Source organism: Ranitomeya variabilis, chromosome 2 (genome assembly GCF_051348905.1).
Source record: "Ranitomeya variabilis isolate aRanVar5 chromosome 2, aRanVar5.hap1, whole genome shotgun sequence".
NCBI lineage: Eukaryota > Metazoa > Chordata > Amphibia > Anura > Dendrobatidae > Ranitomeya > Ranitomeya variabilis.
Genome location: NC_135233.1, coordinates 865,310,875 through 865,324,021, shown reverse-complemented (window position 1 = coordinate 865,324,021; position 13,147 = coordinate 865,310,875). Strand labels below are relative to the sequence as shown.

The following is a 13,147-nucleotide window of genomic DNA, read 5'->3' as shown; positions in this document are numbered from 1 at the left end:
TGTTTCTTATCTTTCAGGTTACATCAGGGGCTTACCTACAGAATGCAGTAGATAAGCCCCTGATGGCGGTGCCTTAGCTTATAGGTGAAAAATGGGGTGAAAGATTTCCTTTAATTTGCCGAGCGCTCCTGTGTTCTCAATGACAAAATATCTGGTGACGTCTTAATTCCTAAAGAACAAAAGGATAGGCAGTCTGAAATTGGGCAAGCCGGATCATTCGGTACCACAACATTATCTGTGAGGAAACATTCGTGAAGCCCTCGTACGCATTAGACTAGGGTTCAGCCGACATTAGTCTAATGTGTATGGGGCGTTTAGTATTCAACCATGGATTCGGTATTTAGCTAACCAGAGTCATCTTTGTTCAGGTCTGTGTACCGGTCTTTTAAGACCTCATTGGGCAAAGAAGTGTGGTGGTTAAAAGGGCTGAATTTAGTGGATACTGTGGAAAAACTGTACAAGTTTTACTCAGTCAACCCCTTTCCACATGGGCCCAGGGAGACACGGGGCATGAGAGGATGTGGCACACACATTGACCACACTTGCTCACATCCTGACAGGCTGAGAGGCCCCTATAAGACTGCAACCATTTCCTCGTTAAATATAAGACCAGTCCATTAATGGGATTATATCGGGCCAGACACCAGCCTTGATAGCATGAAAAGTTAAGCCGAGAAACGGACGTGTAGATTCGTGGATCGAGATAAAAGAGCAGCCCAAGGTTAAATTATATATTTAATCGCCTTAAGGGCACACTAGACAATACACTATATACACAATGGTTACACATATACAATGGTCAGATATGCAAATACAGATAGTGTTAGGACAAAAAATATAAGCAGAATATGTGGGTCAGTTAGCAGTAGATGAAAGGCCTGGCTTCTGGGGCAGGAGCTGCCACATGGGATGTTTGTGATCCCCTCTGTTTCTTAGATGTTTGTGATCCCCTCTGTTTCTTAACTACTTCCCAAATCATAGGTTGTCTCCACTTTCCCAGACAAAAAAAACAATAGACCACTCTTTACACAAGCATTTAACTCTTTTGGGTCACTCTCCTTCTGTCCTCTGGGCTGAACCTAAATCCTCTTCCCTTGCTTCTGGCAGCTAGAAACTCTAAAACCTAAGATCAGTCACAACTCCTTACTAGACGGTCCTAGGGAGGCGATTTTGGTGCCATTGGATCTGGCCGGGCCCCTGCTATGCGCTAAGACCAAATACAGCTTAGATATCTGGTTTCTGCTGGCTGTTCTATGATTCTCCATACCCCTGGGTTCTAAAACAGGTTGAGACCCAGGCGGGCATTTGCCATGTTCAGGGGATCTCGGAAATATACACAATGTACACTTAAGATGTATAGTATCTCAATAACTCCTTATGGAATCATAGTCAGACCACATGGTATCCACATGGTATCCACATGATATCCATATAGCATGCAAGCCTTTTGTTCTGATCTTAGCTGGCTCAAGGTATGAGATCTGTCTCTCACAGCCTTTTGATGCTTGGCGCCCCCTGCTGCTGCTAACTGCACACTGAAGGGGTCTAGGTGTTCTGTTACAGCTGCACGTTTTCAGGAGGATTGTAAAATATCAATAAATCCCTCCATCCTTCATAACATGCAAATTTTCACAGAAGAATTCATTTTTCATCATAGAAAAGGGAAAATCTGTGGAAAATACACATGTATCAATGAGACAATTTGTATTTTTCCCCCCCAAGTACTGTAGACATTGCCAAAGCCTTGTTTCTTACTTCAGAACTGAAATAAGGGTGCTTCAAAAGCATCTCACATATGTAACCAGAACACTGCACTAAGGTGAAGACTATTCAAAAGGCAGAAATACACATGCACACTCATCTATAGAATTAGCCACCAACAAAGAACAAGCCATGCAAATAACAAAAGTGGCAATCTCACTACTGGTGGCAGACCTTGCTTAAATGATGCTTTGAAGGATACACTCTCCTTCCCCGATGAATTAATATATTCTGGTAGGAGTATTAAATGTGTACAGGTAACATCACATTTATATTGGTTAGTTCTTGCTTTTATTAAACCATTAATGTGTAAAAGTCTTTGAGCCTAACTTTTCACCCTATCCACTGAAATTAACTTAATAGAATTTAGTATTCTTTATGTCCATCCTTGTGTGCTTCAAGGCTCCTACAGTTAAATGCAAAGACTGAACATGTGAAAAAAAATTATTAAAATTTAAAAATGGGGTCAGCAACCTCCAAAACAGCCCTGGTCTAGTCACAGTCCTCTATGTAAATGCAGGCATTAGTGTAATTATATAGTTTATCAGTATATTAGAAAGCCATAAATTACAGTGAATATGCTAATCAAGCCTATAACATGGCTTCTGATGTTTCGATCTTTTACAGTCAAATAAAAAGGAAGACACCAAAGAAATCTTTGTCGCAGCGGAAATCACAGAATTATGGACGGTTCTTCTTGACCAAACTTTAACCTCAACAGTGCATTCCATGAACATGATTGAAATGAGCAATTAAAAGACAGAAATAAAGAAAGAATGAAAGAAGGGTTTGTAGCAACAAGACATTATTGTACAGAGACTCCACTGAAATCATGGAAGAAACAGCACATCGAAATATGCTTGAATAAGAAGCAATCTTTCATACACTGTGCTTGAAAGAAAATGTGAAGACCATAAACCATTCTTTCATATAGACCTCCGAATATGACTATACTTGCTTGCATAGAGGAATTTTAATTTTACAGTCATTAAATCAAATCTGTGGGCTTCTTTGCAACCATTTGCCTAATGGAAATGTATCAAGAATTCTGAACAGGGCTATAACAAAAAGAGTTTGTATTTTTATTTAAATTATGAACAAAGGTTTGGGAATTTGCACTGATAGACAATATACACTCACCGGCCACTTTATTAGGTACACCATGCTAGTAACGGGTTGGACCCCCTTTTGCCTTCAGAACTGCCTCAATTCTTCGTGGCATAGATTCAACAAGGTGCTGGAAGCATTCCTCAGAGATTTTGGTCCATATTGACATGATGGCATCACACAGTTGCCGCAGATTTGTCGGCTGCACATCCTAAAGATGCTCCATACAAGGCAGGATGGATCCATGCTTTCATGTTGTTTACGCCAAATTCTGACCCTACCATCCGAATGTCGCAGCAGAAATCGAGACTCATCAGACCAAGCAACGTTTTTCCAATCTTCTACTGTCCAATTTCGATGAGCTTGTACAAATTGTAGCCTCAGTTTCCTGTTCTTAGCTGAAAGGAGTGGTACCCGGTGTGGTCTTCTGCTGCTGTAGCCCATCTGCCTCAAAGTTCGACGCACTGTGCGTTCAGAGATGCTCTTAGGCCTACCTTGGTTGTAACGGGTGGCGATTTGAGTCACTGTTGCCTTTCTATCAGCTCGAACCAGTCTGCCCATTCTCCTCTGACCTCTGGCATCAACAAGGCATTTCCGCCCACAGAACTGCCGCTCACTGGATTTTTTTTCTTTTTCGGACCATTCTCAGTAAACCCTAGAGATGGTTGTGCGTGAAAATCCCAGTAGATCAGCAGTTTCTGAAATACTCAGACCAGCCCTTCTGGCACCAACAACCATGCCACGTTCAAAGGCACTCAAATCACCTTTCTTCCCCATACTGATGCTCGGTTTGAACTGCAGGAGATTGTCTTGACCATGTCTACATGCCTAAATGCACTGAGTTGCCGCCATGTGATTGGCTGATTAGAAATTAAGTGTTAACAAGAAGTTGGACAGGTGTACCTAATAAAGTGGCCGGTGAGTGTAGATGTCATTAGATACAACCTCTTTCAAAAGGAAAATAATCACTCCAAGTCTTGCTCTCCACAACCCCAAATGAATGACCATCCATGTTATACAAGGAAAGCTTGAGTATGCACGCATTGGGGCAGCTTGTGAAAGAACCACTCTCTATGATAGCCACATGTCTAAATATGGGGGCACAGACAGGGGTTGTCCATGTATGTTCTTCTAATCCCGTTCAGACAAAATGTGAATACTTAAATCATCCGAAAAAGGCCCTATTATTTAATTGTGTTTCAACTAAACCTTAAATCCAAAATAAGTCTGAATTTGCCATGTAAACACCGCAACAAGACTCAAACCACAACTTCCAATAATTTAAATACTGTGATGTTTATTAATAATTATGACATATAATAATAACTTTTTAATCAGTAACAAGCCTCCAATGTACATGGAGCGGATACATGCACATAACATCAACTTAAAAAACTATATGCGAGCAACCAAATTTATTTTAAATATATACACCCTCTGCCTCTACCAGAACAATTTGTCCCTCACTAGATGGCAAAACTATCATTAATATGCCCATGGCGCATTTGCCTATTAATCACAAGGTGTATCTGAAAAGAGGGGAGCTTTAAAAATTATTTCACTGCCATCCAGCATGTGCATAAAACACTCACTACCTCATTAGCACATTGCCGACACACACTGCGAATGAAATTATAAAGGCAAACAAGGGTGGTACTCACATAAAGTATGATGTCCGTGTCACCGCTCCTAAACCCCGACGCGCGTTTCGTCACACTTCCTCAGGGGGCGTGTCGGGGTAAAGGGACGCCGGACATTTAAATGATACCTCCACCAATCAAAAATTGCATATAATAGAAACGCTGATCAGCTGCATGGTTCCGGACATAAAGTGAGCGCCGATGCCGTCCACCGCGCACCGGAAATGACTTCACAGGTTCCGGACCGTGGACCGCAAACAGGCATGCGCTCACTGATGAGCGCTATGCGTGTCAGCCGAGTCCTGTATGCCGGAAACAGTGGAGTTGGTGCGCGATCAGACAGAAACAGCAGCGCGCATTCTGGAATCAGGCAAACATACATTTGGCGGTGGAGGATAAATGACACATCTACAATAATTATATATATTGCCCTATAACAATTACTCCAATTAAATATTATCTCAATGTAATTAAACACATTATAATACTACATCTACAATATACTCTATGCAAAACTATCAATATTTAATTAAAAAACCCCTAAAAATACATAATATAAACATTAAAAATTGACATTAATTAAACTAGTGAAGTATAAAGTGTCAAAGTGATGGAAAATTCCATACCAGATCTTATGATCCGGTATAAAACTTACAAATGTGAATCATACTATTTTAAATATAAATTCTTTATAAATCATTAGATATAATTTTAATAACTACTACAATGAATATACTACCAATCAATTATTATAATGCATTATCATAAAGTGACCAAAGTGACAATTAAAGTGCTAATGTGATATTTATTAAATTACCAATCTATAATAAAATATAAGTACATACAAAGCTAATAATGACTAATATAAAATAAATACAAAATAATACATAATAAAATGTGCCATCAAAATTACAATCTTTATTCTTTCTGTGTCTTCAATTATTATTCTCTTGACGATGCCATATCTGTCCTGTATGAATCCCAAGTAGAGGAAGGATAATCATACAAAATCCACATGTACATCATAACAATACGAATCTATAATATGAAGATAAAATACAGACTATTAAAATCAGTTAAAATCCAAAGAAAACATCCCAAAACCCCTAAAAACACTAAGACGCCCCTACTTCGGATTATTCTAAAAATGCTGAAAAACCAAAATTTTCATTGAGGCCTATGGGGGCTATGCTACCAAGTCTATAGATCCACTTGCTTTCAAGTTTTGCCAAATTTTTGGCCATGTTACCTCCTCTAGACCCCATTTGAACTACGTCAATACCTTTAACTTTTAAGAGACTAGAGTCACTATGGTGATATGTGAAAAAATGTCTGGGTATGGTTTTTAATATGGATGGATCCTCCACATTCTTACTCTTCTCAATGTCCCTGACATGTTCCCTAGTACGGATGCGCAGTTCTCTGGTGGTCAATCCAATATAGATTTTGCCACAGGGGCACTGGGCACAATAAATCACGCCTTTAGTGGCACAGGAGATAAGATGTCTAATTGTATATGTCCTGTTGCCTCTGGCATCCGAAAAGGTTTTGCTTTTGACCATATTGTCACACGCTTTACAGTGCCCACATGGATAGAAACCTATGGTATCCAGCCAAGTTTCTTTTCTTGTAGGTTCATAGTGGCTATGGACCAACATATCTTTCAAAGTTTTTGATCTCCTAGCCGTAATGAGAGGAGAGGAGGGCAGACATTTTTTTTAGAATCGGATCTGTTAGTAAAATTTGCCAATGTCTACGGATTATTTGGCAAAACTCCGGCCATTTACTATTGTAAGTTGCAATAAGACGTGGGCCAGCAGATTCTTCATGACTATTTACATTGTTGTAATTATTTTTATAAAGCAGTTCATTTCTTGATTTATATTTAGCGTTATGGTATCCCTTCTTGATGCTAGCATGACTATACCCCCTATTTTTAAATCGCGTATTTAGTTCTCTTGCTTGCCTTTCAAAAGAATGCTCATCAGAGCATATGCGTTTGACCCTTAAAAATTGTCCCATTGGTATCCCTCTGATTACCGACGGCGGGTGGGAAGATGTGGCATGCAACAAGGTGTTTGTTGCAGTTACCTTTCTAAATACTTCAGTGGATAAATTGCCATTGACCGACGCGTTTACCTGTAAATCTAAGAAATCCAAATTCCGGCCAGCCTTAAAAGTTAACCTGATGTTGAGACTGTTGTCATTCAGGACCGCCATGAGTGCTTCCAATTAGACAATATAGATGTCATTAGATACAACCTCTTTCAAAAGGAAAATAATCACTCCAAGTCTTGCTCTCCACAACCCCAAATGAATGACCATCCATGTTATACAAGGAAAGCTTGAGTATGCACGCATTGGGGCAGCTTGTGAAAGAACCACTCTCTATGATAGCCACATGTCTAAATATGGGGGCACAGACAGGGGTTGTCCATGTATGTTCTTCTAATCCCGTTCAGACAAAATGTGAATACTGCAGCAGTCAGGTGATGCCCCCCCCCCAGTCCCTTCACGCCGGACACGGCATCAAATGTGGCTGAGAAACTTTGCTCCAACACCACCCATTGAAAGTAGGGGACAATGTCTCCACAATATCACTGTATGCTAAATAATAAGGATTCTCTATGGAGAAAAATATAAAACTATAAAACGTGCCAAGATCATTATGAATCCTCCAACATACAGTAATATGCATTCCATGTTCTCCAGGGTTTAATGATGCCTGCCAACCCACATCATTGCAAAAAGGTGATCATCTCAGGTTGTGTATCTCAAACTAGAAAATTATAAAGCCATTAGATAGATAGATGAGAAATAGATAGATGGAATAGAAAGATAGAATAAATAGATATGCTGCAGACATATAATGCCACAAACCCCCTTCATATTAAAAATGTGCACCCTTTAGTGCCTTTCATGTGGTGGTTGGGGTGTTTTATGCACACAGGTGGAGCATATGGTTCACGGACCCACTGTGCTAGGGGTCGGGCTTACCTAGGAGGGGTATAGCCAAGTGGCTACCAGGTGTTCACTCAAGCTCCTGATGATGGAGTCAGGCTTGGCTGCAGGTAGCCGCCAGGTATCACGCCTGGTACTCAGGCGTCAGGTAGCAGACACGGATAGGATTAGGGCTCCGTTCAGACTACTAAGTCCTGGATCCTCTGTAGAACGTTTACTGACATGGATACGGACTTGGGCTCCGTTCAGACTATTACGTTCAGGATCCTCTACATAATTGTTACTGACACAGAGTCTTAGATAGGGCTGATTTAAAGACTGAATGTAGCAGTCTGGATACATAGTGTATTCAGATAGGCACATGTTCAGACATGTCTCGGATACTGATTCAGGATCTGATCGCACATGGAACAGGAGAGGAGGTTCAGGCACTGTCCGCAATAGGACCTTCAGGACTTCAGGTTCAGGACTATCCACACAAGGACCAGTAACTATGGGTTCAGGACACTGGTCACACCAGGACCAGGGGACCTCAGCTCATTAGGAGACCACCTCACTCACTAATGATTCACTGTGTTGCTTGACACCTTCTTATTGGGGAAATCGCCTTTTAACCCCTTCATGACCCAGCCTATTTTGGCCTTAATGACCTTGCCGTTTTTTGCAATTCTGACCAGTGTCCCTTTATGAGGTAATAACTCAGAAACGCTTCAACGGATCCTAGCGATTCTGAGATTGTTTTTTCGTGACATATTGGGCTTCATGTTAGTGGTAAATTTAGGTCGATAATTTCTGAGTTTATTTGTGAAAAAAATGGAAATTTGGCAAAAATTTTGAAAATTTCGCAATTTTCACATTTTTAATTTTTATTCTGTTAAACCAGAGAGTTATGTGACACAAAATAGTTAATAAATAACATTTCCCACATGTCTACTTTACATCAGCACAATTTTGGAAACAATTTTTTTTTTTGCTAGGAAGTTATAAGGGTTAAAATTTGACCAGTGATTTCTCATTTTTACAACAAAATTTACAAAACCATTTTTTTTAGGGACCACCTCACATTTGAAGTCAGTTTGAGGGTTCTATATGGCTGAAAATACCCAAAAGTGACACCATTCTAAAAACTGCACCCCTCAAGGTGCTCAAAACCACATTCAAGAAGTTTATTAACCCTTCAGGTGTTTCACAGCAGCAGAAGCAACATGGAAGGAAAAAATTAACATTTAACTTTTTAGTCACAAAAATGATCTTTTAGCAACAATTTTTTATTTTCCCAAGGGTAAAAGGAGAAACTGGACCACGGACGTTGTTGTCCAATTTGTCCTGAGTACGCTGATACCTCATATGTGGGGGTAAACCACTGTTTGGGCGCACGGCAGGGCTCGGAAGGGAAGGAGCGCCATTTGACTTTTTCAATGAAAAATTGGCTCCAATCTTTAGCGGACACCATGTCGCGTTTGGACAGCCCCCGTGTGCCTAAACATTGGAGCTCCCCGACAAGTGACCCCATTTTGGAAACTAGACCCCCCAAGGAACTTATCTAGAAGCATAGTGAGCACTTTAAACCCCCAGGTGCTTCACAAATTGATCCGTAAAAATGAAAAAGTACTTTTTTTTTTTTCACAAAAAAATTATTTTAGCCTCAATTTTTTCATTTTCACATGGGCAACAGGATAAAATGGATCCTAAATTTTGTTGGGCAATTTCTCCTGAGTACACCGATACCTCACATGTGGGGGTAAACCACTGTTTGGGCACATGGTAAGGCTCGGAAGGGAAGGAGCGCCATTTCACTTTTTGAATGAAAAATTATCTCCATCGTTAGCGGACACCATGTCGCGTTTGGAAAGCCCCTGTGTGCCTAAACATTGGAGCGCCTCCACAAGTGACCCCATTTTGGAAACTAGACCCCCCAAGGAACTTATCTAGAGGCATAATGAGCACTTTAAACCCTCAGGTGCTTCACAAATTGATCCGCAAAAATGAAAAAGTACTTTTTTTTCACACAAAATTACTTTTAGCCTCAATTCTTTCATTTTCACATGGGCAACAGGATAAAATGGATCCTAAAATTTGTTGGGCAATTTCTCCTGAGTACGCCGATACCTCATATGTGGGGGTAAACCACTGTTTGGGTGCACGGCAAGGCTCAGAAGGGGAGGCATGCCATTTGACTTTTTGAATGGAAAATTAGCTCCAATCGTTAGCGGACACCATGTCGCGTTTGGAGAGCTCCTGTGTGCCTAAACAATGGAGCTCCCCTACAAGTGACCCCATTTTGGAAACTAGACCCCCCAAGGAACTTATCTAGATGCATAGTGAGCACATAACCCCCAGGTGCTTCACAGAAGTTTATAACGCAGAGCCGTGAAAATAAAAAATAATTGTTCTTTCCTCAAAAATTATGTTTTAGCAAGTAATTTTTTATTTTTGCAAGGGTAACAGGAGAAATTGGACCCCAACAGTTGTTGCCCAGTTTGTCCTGAGTACGCTGGTACCTCAAATGTGGGGGTAAACCACTGTTTGGGCGCACGTCGGGGCTTAGAAGGGAGGGAGCACCATTTGACTTTTTGAACGCAAGATTGGCTGGAATCAATGGTGGCGCCATGTTGCGTTTGGAGACCCCTGATGTGCCTAAACAGTGGAAACCCCTCAATTCTAACTTCAACACTAACCCCAACACACCCCTAATCCTAATCCCAACTGTAGCCATAACCCTAATCACAACCCTAACCCCAACACACCCCTAACCACAACCCTAACCCCAACACACCCGTAACCCTAATTCCAACCCTAACCCTAATCCTAACCCTAATCCCAACCCTAACCCTAATCCCAACCCTAACCACAACTGTAACCCCAACACACCCCTAACCCTATCCGTAACCCTAACCACAAGCCTAATCTTAACCCTATTTCCAACCCTAGCCCTAATTCCAACCCTAACTCTAATTCCAACCCTAACCCTAAGGCTATGTGCCCACGTTGCGGATTCGTGTGAGATTTTTCCGCACGATTTTTGAAAAATCTGCAGGTAAAAGGCACTGCGTTTTACCTGCGGATTTACAGCGGATTTCCAGTGTTTTTTGTGCGGATTTCACCTGCGGATACCTATTGAGGAACAGGTGTAAAACGCTGCGGAATCCGCACAAAGAATTGACATGCTGCGGAAAATACAACGCAGCGTTTCTGCACGGAATTTTCCGCAACATGGGCACAGCGGATTTGGTTTTCCATAGGTGTACATGGTACTGTAAACCTGATGGAAAACTGCTACGAATTCGCAGCGGCCAATCCGCTGCGGATCCGCGGCCAATCCGCTGCGGATCCGCGGCCAATGCGCTGCGGATCCGCGGCCAAATCCGCAGCGGATCCGCGGCCAATGCGCTGCGGATCCGCGGCCAAATCCGCACTGTGTGGACATGCCATAACCCTAACCCTACCCCTAACCCTACCCCTAGTTCTAGTTCTAACCCTAGTTCTAACCCTAATCCTAGTGGAAAAAATATATATATATATTTTCTTTATTTTATTATTGTCTCTAGCTATGGGGGTGATAAAGGGGGGGGTTTATTTATTATTTTTTTATTTTGATCGCTGTGATAGAACCTACCACAGCGATCAAAATGTACTTTGCCGGCCGGCAGATTCGGCGGGCGCACTGCGCATGCGCCCGCCATTTTGGAAGATGGCGGCGCCCAGGGAGAAGACGGACCGACTTCGGGAGGCTCGGTAAGTATGAGGGGGTGGTGGGGGGGTGGATCGGAGCACAGGGGGGGATCGGAGGACCGGGGGAGCGGACAGGAGCACGGGGGAGCGGACAGGGGGATGGAGGGGGGTACCGGACAGAACGGAGGACTGGGGAGGAGATCGGGGGCGGTGGGGGGGGGCAGAACATGATTTCCAGCCATGGCAGATGCTATTGCAGCATCGGCCATGGCTGGATTGCAATATTTCACCATTTTCATAGGTGAAATATTGCAAATTGCTCTGATTGGCTGTTGCACTTTCAACAGCCAATCAGAGCGATCGTAGCCATGTGGGGGCAAAGCCACCCCCCCGGGCTGAAGTACAACTCCCCCTCTCCCTGCAGATCGGGTAAAATAGGAGTTAACCCTTTCACCCGATCTGCAGGGACGCGATCATTCCATGACGCCACATAGGTGTCATGGGTCGGATTGGCACCGACTTTCATGACGCCTACGTGGCGTCAAAGGTCGGGAAGGGGTTAAACAAGATGCCTCTCAGCTATTGGCAAGGAGCCACACTAATACTAAATGCTTTTTCAGCCATTGGATGAGGGCATTTAACTGTGCGTGGCAGGGGCGTTGATTATGCCGGTTTCCCTACATGGAGAGAGAAGGGGAACCATGCAGGGAAGCCGGCAATAGCGTTACAGGGTTGATGTCAGCTGTGAATTGTCCCAAAACACAGATGACATCAATCCCTCGTGTTAGTAATGGAGAGGTGTCTATCAGATACCCCCACTACTAACCCAGTAAGAAAAAAGAAAAAAAAAACACAAAAAATATTTTATTTTAAAAAACACTCCCCGACTCACCAACTTTTAAAAATAAAAAAAAGCCATACATAGAATCATAGAATGTAAGTTGGAAGGGACCCCCTGGGTCATCTGGTCCAACCCCCTGCTCACAGCAGGATTCACTAAATCATATCAGACAGGTGTCTGTCCAGCCTCAGTTTGAAGACTTCCTTTGAAGGAGAACTCGCCACCTCTCGTGGTAGCCTGTTGAACTCACTGATCACACTAACTGTCAAAAAGTTTTTTCTAATATCTAATCTGTGTCTCCTCCCATTCAGTTTCATCCCACTGCTTCTATTCTTTCCTTGTGCAAATGAAAACAAAGATGATCCTTCTACAATGTGACAGCCCTTGAGATATTTGTAGACGGCTACTAAGTCTCGTCTCAGTCTTCTTTTTTGCAAGCTAAACATTCCCAAATCCTGTAAACGTTACTCATAGGACATGGTTTGCAGACCAGTCACCATTCTGGTCGGTCTTCTCTGAACTTGATCCAGTTTGTTGATGTCTTTTTTAAAATGTGATGCCCAAAACTGGACACAGTATTCCAGGTGAGGTCTGACCAAAGAGGAGTAGAGGGCAATAATGACTTTGCATGATCTAGACTGTATGCTTCTGTTAATACATCCCAGAACTGTATTTGCCCTGTTTGCTGCTGCATCACACTGTTGACTCATGTTCAGTTTGTGATCTATTACTATACCCAAGTCTTTTTCACATGTGCTGTTGCTTAGCCCTATTCCTACCATTCTGTAAATGCTTTTTTCATTTTTATTGCCCAGATGTAGTACTTTGTATTTTTGCCTGTTAAAAACCATTCTGTTACTCCAACATAGTCCAGGGAATTCAACATAGCTCACAAATGGAAACCTGAAGGACAGAAAAAGAAAGAAAGAAAAACAAGACTGTCCCTCATTCACCAGTTTATTAGAAAGCTAAGGTCTCATGTAGGTCCATTGCAGTCCAGCGCTTCCCATGATGTTTCTCGACTCCGGCGATCAAAGGCTATGTACCCTGGTTCTGAGCAGCCACTCCTGACTGCGCAACACCCTGCGACTGTGATGAGCTGTGACACCAGGTACGTTACTGACGTCACCGCTCATCATAATCGCCGGGTCTCATGAAGCAAAGA

At 42.3% G+C, this 13,147-nt stretch overlaps 1 protein-coding gene and 2 long non-coding RNA genes across 5 annotated transcripts in view; 1 reads left to right on the top strand and 2 right to left on the bottom strand.

Annotated features, from left to right (window-relative positions):
• Nucleotides 1-2,768, top strand: part of LOC143808052 (uncharacterized) — an 87,363-nt gene extending 84,595 nt beyond the window's left edge. Inside the window, exon 3 of the long non-coding RNA XR_013221867.1 lies at nt 2,389-2,768. This is a non-coding gene — a long non-coding RNA (uncharacterized LOC143808052). The remainder of the gene's footprint in view (nt 1-2,388) is intronic.
• IL1RAP (interleukin 1 receptor accessory protein) overlaps nt 1-13,147 on the bottom strand; it is a 379,294-nt gene that overhangs the window by 294,305 nt on the left and 71,842 nt on the right. The window lies entirely within an intron of this gene.
• LOC143808051 (uncharacterized) overlaps nt 4,277-13,147 on the bottom strand; it is a 28,049-nt gene continuing 19,178 nt past the window's right edge. The window contains exon 5 of the long non-coding RNA XR_013221866.1: nt 4,277-5,546. This is a non-coding gene — a long non-coding RNA (uncharacterized LOC143808051). The remainder of the gene's footprint in view (nt 5,547-13,147) is intronic.